Consider the following 7,380-nt stretch of genomic DNA (forward strand, 5'->3'; position numbering starts at 1 on the left):
GTTTCCTATTTTAATTCTATAAATATGTCATATGATTTAAATATACATTTAATTAAGTTGGTTGGCCAACAAATGTTTCCTCTTATCGTTACATATTTTCCAAGGCTACATGCAAAACAATAAATAAAAACATCCTGTTCGTTTTTAAAATAAAGCCTGCTTTTCTAAAATATTATTTACTATAATTTATTTTCCTAAGTTAAATTATTTCTTTTATACCAAAATTTACTCCTTTTTTTAAAAAAAAATGTCGAAATTGCTAAAATTTACTATAGTATTTTATCTCACCGCTCTATTTCTATATTATTCAAGTGGATTAGCGCATACCTATATTACAAGGGGTAATAAAAGTATTTTAATCAGTAATGCCTATATATAACTTTATCAATAGGTCGGCCCTTTGAATGCCGGCCATATTGCATGATATATTGTCCTAATGGAAATGTGTTGGATAGTAATAGATGCCCAACATGCCAGTGCATCAAAGATCTTATTTAACAAAAATATATTCAAAATTTTTATTAATCTTGGGTAATATATATTAAAATTATACAACTTTTATATATTAATTTATTGTGTAATATATTATGTTATCGTTATTGATATTGCTTTAATTAATAAAGTAATGTTTAAAAATTTTTATTATGCAGAACTTCTAAACCTGGCAAAAATAAGAATATAATGCTAGTATTTTGAAAAAAAATTCCCCATCCGCCTATGCTATATTTTTTTAAAAACAGGCCAGGCCGAGTATATGGGTACTCTACAGGTATCTGAAAAATGAATCATCTTTATAAGCCTGTTAAAGTTATTTAATAGCAACTTTTTTAAATTTAAGAAATTTAATCTAATTTTAATTAGAAGATTTCTGGAGTCAGTGAAACGGTGTGATATTATTCAATATTGTAAAATTTAAACTATTTCTTCGATTGTTATTAATTTTAATCTATATATTATATGTATATGTTATTTTTATATATCTTAATGTTAATTTACATTAAATCATTTTTTTGAGTGCGTTTTTTAAAATTTAAAAATCTGATATTACCAGAAATTCATTCTGGCATGTTTAGAATACTATCTTATCTTATGAATTGTATATAATTTTGCCATTAATCTATGAATCGCTTATAATTTGTATGGAAAATCTATGGAGGAACTAATGTAAATTATGTTAAGTTCAAAAGTAGGGGAGACTGGGGTTAGGTAAACTTATGGGCCTGGCAACTACTTAATCTCATTTTAAAATTAAATAGACTAGAATGTTTAAATTTTATCCTAATATAGCTTTAATTACTACGCATCTATAGGTAAAAAATCTTTTGAAATAATTAATTTTTTAAATTTTTTTATGAAAACAAAATTTTGATGTCAACAAAGTTTTAACCCTCTTTTATAATTTGAGAAAGTTTTAAGAATATTTATTTTGCTTAGATATTATTTCAATCATGATTAGTCAATTTAGAGCTAGCCGGGCTAGCTAAAACCATATATACATCAATTATGGCAGTTAATATGGAAAATATTTTAAAAACTTGGAGAAAATTTCATGGATGTGTATGATGGGTATCTAGGGAATATGCGAAGAAATCCTATCTTTCCTTAAGATCCTTGTTTTTATATGTTCAAAATGTATATTAAATTAACTAAATTTATTTATATAGCACAATTTAAAGGTATTATAAAATTTTGAACAATAAAATAATAAAATGATTCTATACGTATCATTATTAATAAATAAAAAGCATTACAATTCAATAAAACTAATTTAGGAATGTCTAACCCCCGCTGTTGGGGCTTGTTGAGTAAAATTTTCAACTTTTACAAAAAAATAATATTTCAAAAATTTTTAGAAATATTTATAAGCCACCTTGATAGAGTAGAGTTATAGGTATCGATTCATATATTGTTCTTTATAATATCTTAAAAATTAGGAGTTGTAGCCGACTTTGTAAAAATCGGTTCAACTAGCCTCAGTCTCTCCTACATGGCAAAATTGCCTGAAATTTATAGGGTAGACATTCCAAACATGATGTAGTACATTTAAATTAGTTTAAAAACTTGCGCAAATAATGATTTAAATGCAAAAAATAGCATATTACCGGGAACAACATATGCATAAATCATATGTTAAATAAGTATTTTATTATATACTTGCCCAAATAATGATTTAAATGCAAAAAATAGCATATTACCTTGAACAACATATGCATAAATCATATGTTAAATTAATATTTTATTATATTAACTTTAACCTAATCAGGTAATTTTTTCATATCGAATACAATTTGAAAAAAACCTACATATTTTTATATATATTAATGTACTACGTTAGAATCTGTATTATATTGTTGTAATGTAAATATAATTGCTACTTATTTTATTTAATTCACAATTTAAAAAAATTTATCATTATTTAAATACTAAAAATTACACATAATATATATATTGAAATAAGTTCCCAAGAGGAACATATAATGTGCGAAAATTAATATTGTAACGAAGTCAACAAAAAACATTCTTCTAAATCTTTTACAACTAATTCATGAAAGTGAATCTTAGTAAGTTTATTATAATTTCATAACCTACTTGTCTTATAATTTTACTTAGTTTTAGTTTGTGTATATAAAGGATATTTTAATAAGTCATGCCCAAATAGGCATATTCCATCTTCTGAAAAAAATATGCAAATGACCACTCTAATTTTAGCACCTAAAGCTCATTTTAATGATGAAACACATCTTGACCTGATCCAGTTAATAGGATAAAATTATTTTAAATACATTTAAAACGTTACCAAATTAATCATTTTATAGATGAAGCTACTATTTTATTTGATTTACTAAAATGGCCTAACGGTTTGATATGTATGATACTAGTGTAAATAGTTAATAGCCCTAAAGTTTTCCATCAATAAACAATTTTTTCTTGATAGCCTTATGATTTTAAAATATATAATGCTCCCTCTAAATAAAAAATCTATGGGCGCTCTTGATAATGTCAAACGTATTTTTATTAGCCACTTTATTAGTTTAAGTTTACTCTGCCAATTTTATAAAATATATTTTGTTACTTAAACCCGAAAACATAGTATAAATTGAAAAAAAGTTAAAATTTAAATGAAGGTTTTAATTTTTACTTTTTCGATTATTTGGTCTTGCTAAAAAAAATTCTTTTGAACTTGTATATGCTCAAATTGCTAAAATATATAATCCGAAAAAAATTACCATGTTATGTCATGAATGAAATCTACATCTATTATGTAGGCGAATAAATGTTTTCCTTATCGTTACATATTTTTAAATACATGCATAACAATAAATAAAGAACTTGTTCGCTTACTTCCTTTTCCAAAATATATACTATAATTTCTCGCTAAAACATGCTATATTTTCTATCTCTCTATATTATTCAAATGGATTAGTACATTACCGATGTTGCAGAGGGTTGCCTCTATATAACTTTATCAATAGGTTATTGCATAGAATATTGTCATGGATGCAAAACATATGAATGCATTAAGCCTCAACGTCCTCTACGAACCCAATCATGATTAGATTTTATGAAATAGTAGGAAACTACAGCTCGAACATCAATTCACAGAGCCAGGTGCATACCCAGATAGATTATAATTTTTTAAAAAAATCCTCCACTCCGCCCAATGCCTATTTGCTCATTATTTTTAAAATAATAAGAATTGCTGATTTATTTGTTTAATCAATTTTATTTTAATATCATATTTAGCTTTTAAATTCATAAATATCATATTTTAAAATGTTAATTAAAAAAATAAATAAGCCTCTCCCTTCTTTCCATTGCTTTGTCCCACTCCTCTTTTGAAAGATATATCCAAACCACATACACATTTATTCTTTAAAGTCTGAGGGCGTATAAGGGTGGCGTTATACTTCCATTTATTTTATATATTTACAATGCATAAATATAAGATTCAAGTCGGAAAATATTATTTAAAATAGTATTATCTTTATAAGCCTGATAACGTTATAAAATTTAAATTTGGGAAAAATCTAATTAAAGTTTAATTTTATTTATAAGATTTAATGATCCAGAAATTTCGGTATTCCATATTGTAAAATTTGAAATCACTTTTAGATTGTTAATTTTAATTCATATATTACGTATATGTTTATATATATATAAAAATGATGTAAAGCTTCCTTCTCTATAACAATATAATAATTTCATTTTACCAAATCAGTTCACTTAAAACCACATTTGTTTTATAATAATTATTTTAAGGAATTTTTTAGGAATAAAAATGTCAATTTTTCCAAAATATATCGTAATGTTTTTACTGTTAATCCCTCTACTATTCTCAAATGGATTGCCTAGGGATTATGACAATGGTAATTATTTTTATTAATGATGCCTGCAAATGTATTCTTAGGTCAAGTCACTCCATGCTTTAACAGTTGCAGCGTACTAAATTGCCCTAATGAACTTGTGGTAAATATAGATAGTAAAGGGTGCACAACTTGTAGATGTATCGATTATTTTGATTGAATCTAATTTTAAAAAGATATTACTTATTATAATATGTGTTGTTTGATTTTGCAAATTGATATCCAAGTCGTCGTCATTGTAATAATTTGGCGAAAAAAAACCACTTCAATTATTTGTACTGTTATAATAAAATAAATATCGCTTTTAAAATCATTTGAAAAATTAATGATCTTAATAAGTTTTTCAATTTCATATTTTTCTCTTTGTATATATAAATAGTTGTCATGTTCGTTAGATCCCTTTTAATATTTTATCATTTTTCTAATATATATATAAATAACATACAAAGAATTAGCAAGTTTTATCAAGGTCAAGAAACAATTATCACTTGATCCACTATTCTTCTTAGGTTTATAATGACAGGTATTTTCGAATATTATTTTTATTAGAATAATATATTTTAAAAGTTTGGAGACACTGAGGGAAAATATTGAAAACTTTTATCAGGAGACTTACCCATTTAGTTATATCTTTTTTGGTACAATTTATTTTGACAAATTCTTTTGTGTGGAAAAAAAAGAGAACGTGAGAGTTTTAAGTAAAAAAGATAAGCCATTGCGCCATTGCAAGAATACAAAAAAATGGGGATAAATTAGTTTTTTTTAATCAAAAACTATCTAAATTCATTTTAAATACAATTATATTTTCCATCAAAATTATTTAATTTAACGCTTGTGGATTTTTTCTAAAAAAAAATATTATTGAGATCTTTATTAAAATTCTTTATTTTAAGCTTATTATCAGCAGAAAATACAAACATGATTCCGAAAATGCGGTACTCAGTTAAAAAAAAGAAAAAAGGGGAGATTATTTCTTATACCATTATTTAATTAAGTAAAAATGATGATGATAATATAAAAAATCATAATATTAAAAAAAGGGCCTTAAAAACACGAAAGGAGGAAGGGATAATAAAGAAGTATTAATTCATCTAAAGCTATATAAAAGAAATACATGAGGCGTGTCCAAGTGTTAAATTGTGCGATTTGGTTCGATTTTTAAAAACGCCCCAATTAAGATTTTAGCCAAATTAATGTAAGACTAGAGATTTAGAAAGTAGAGGTCCGAATCTTTCTGCTATATATGAGCAAAATCTCCGGGTTTACATAATGTTATTTTGGTTAAAATTTTAATCGGGTCGTTTTTGTAAGCCACTAAATAACTAAAATGTAAGATTAAAAACGAGAAATAACACGCCAAACACTTAAAACAAACTAAAATAGGATGTCCTAGTTCAAATGTTATCTGGGCTAAGCATAAGTAAACATCAAAAATAAGTTGAACCAGAACACGGTCATAATGCTTAAGTCTTATAATGAATCCCTTGGATATATTCGGTCATTGTTAGCTAACAATACTGTGTCAAACGACCTAGTGGAAGGCATTGGCTGAGACGTGCCGATATAAAAGCTGATAATATAAATACCCATACCGCTGGCTGATCCCAAGAAGACAATTTATTATTGTAAAAGAATTAATTAATCAAAGTTTAAAATCTAGACTAAAAACGGGGTTTGAAGTGAATTCAGGTTGTCCGATTCAGAGGGTTTCATGTTCAGGTAAAACAATAGAAAAGACTTAAAAAAACAATAAATAAACAATCTAAACACAAAATTTTAAACATGTCCGAACAGATTCCCCACAAATGGTTGCCTGTTTTGGTTTCTGGATCTTGTATGTATTAAAAAAAAATGGTTTCAGTTTGCGATCATAAATTTTTTCTCTTCTGAGGGTTCTAGTAAATAATTTTTTTTATTAAATAGAAAAATGATAATAATTTTTAAAATAGTAAATTGTAGGGATTTCATTGATGGGTCCCTAGTTTTTGTTTACTCTAAAGAAAGCTGATCCTTAATTCAAATCATTGGTTATCTCAAAAACTTTAATATCTTTATTGCAAACAATATTTTCCCGTGCTCACGGCCTTATATAAAGCTCAGAGAAAAATAATATCTGTTTCTAATTGTTGTAGCTTGATGAGGATTTCCAAGAGAGAGGAGGGAAATTGGCCTGATCTGACAACTTTCCAAAGAGAATTGCAACATGATATGCTTATTTTTAAGCAAGTTTCTCAGAAACTACGATAAATATTTATTTTAAAAATTTTAATTTGTTTTTTTCATATCATTTTGAGTCGTTTAGTAATGCATGCATAGCCACAATATAAATTATTTTTGGCTAGGTTATGCTTTTATTTTATAAATTAGATAACGATCAAGGAAAACCATATATTATACTTAATTTTTAAATATGATTTATAAGGAATTGTTTTTCTAAGTATTTATTTTATATCTAGACTTATTTTTTTGATAAAATGTCAAAATTTCTAAATTTTATGGTAAATATAATTTTTAAATGATTGCTTACAATTGTATTTTTTTAAAGTATTTATTTTTAATCTAGATTTTTATTTATTTTAAAAAATGTCAAAATTTTTATATTTTACCGTATTATTTTTGTTGAGCATTCTCTTTCTATATTACTCAAATGGCTTAGCTCTTAAGGATACGAATGAAGTACGTGGTAGGTAATTATTTTATAAATGACTCTTGTAAATCTATCGATAGATTCGAATTGCTCTAATCCTTGCCTTCTCTTTCATTGCCCTTACACACGCGAGGAATATAAAGATAACAAAGGATGCACAGCATGCAGATGCGTTGATTATTTTTATATAAACCCTTGAATAAATAAACCTATTTGATGATAGACTTGACGTTGTTTGACTTTGCAAATTTATATTTATATGTCAATAATAATTTATCAATTATATATGTATATTTTCATTATATTTAATATTACACTATGTATTTTAAAAAATGTTATACGTGAAAAATACTATTTTTTTCTCTTGAA

General features: G+C 25.4%; 3 long non-coding RNA genes across 3 annotated transcripts; all 3 read left to right on the forward strand.

The window, feature by feature from the left end:
• LOC135923402 (uncharacterized) lies at positions 1-640 on the forward strand. Its single transcript, XR_010571207.1, has 2 exons — positions 1-341; positions 392-640. It is a non-coding gene; the product is annotated as an uncharacterized LOC135923402 (long non-coding RNA).
• Positions 641-2,363: 1,723 nt separating this feature from the next.
• LOC135923535 (uncharacterized) lies at positions 2,364-4,837 on the forward strand. Its single transcript, XR_010571242.1, has 3 exons — positions 2,364-3,609; positions 4,261-4,367; positions 4,409-4,837. It is a non-coding gene; the product is annotated as an uncharacterized LOC135923535 (long non-coding RNA).
• A 2,000-nt stretch (positions 4,838-6,837) lies between these two features.
• Positions 6,838-7,380, forward strand: LOC135924596 (uncharacterized). Its single transcript, XR_010571333.1, has 2 exons — positions 6,838-7,047; positions 7,092-7,380. It is a non-coding gene; the product is annotated as an uncharacterized LOC135924596 (long non-coding RNA).

The sequence above is a fragment of the Gordionus sp. m RMFG-2023 genome, chromosome 2 (assembly GCF_954871325.1).
Source record: "Gordionus sp. m RMFG-2023 chromosome 2, tfGorSpeb1-WG-v2, whole genome shotgun sequence".
Lineage (NCBI taxonomy): Eukaryota > Metazoa > Nematomorpha > Gordioida > Chordodea > Parachordodidae > Gordionus > Gordionus sp. m RMFG-2023.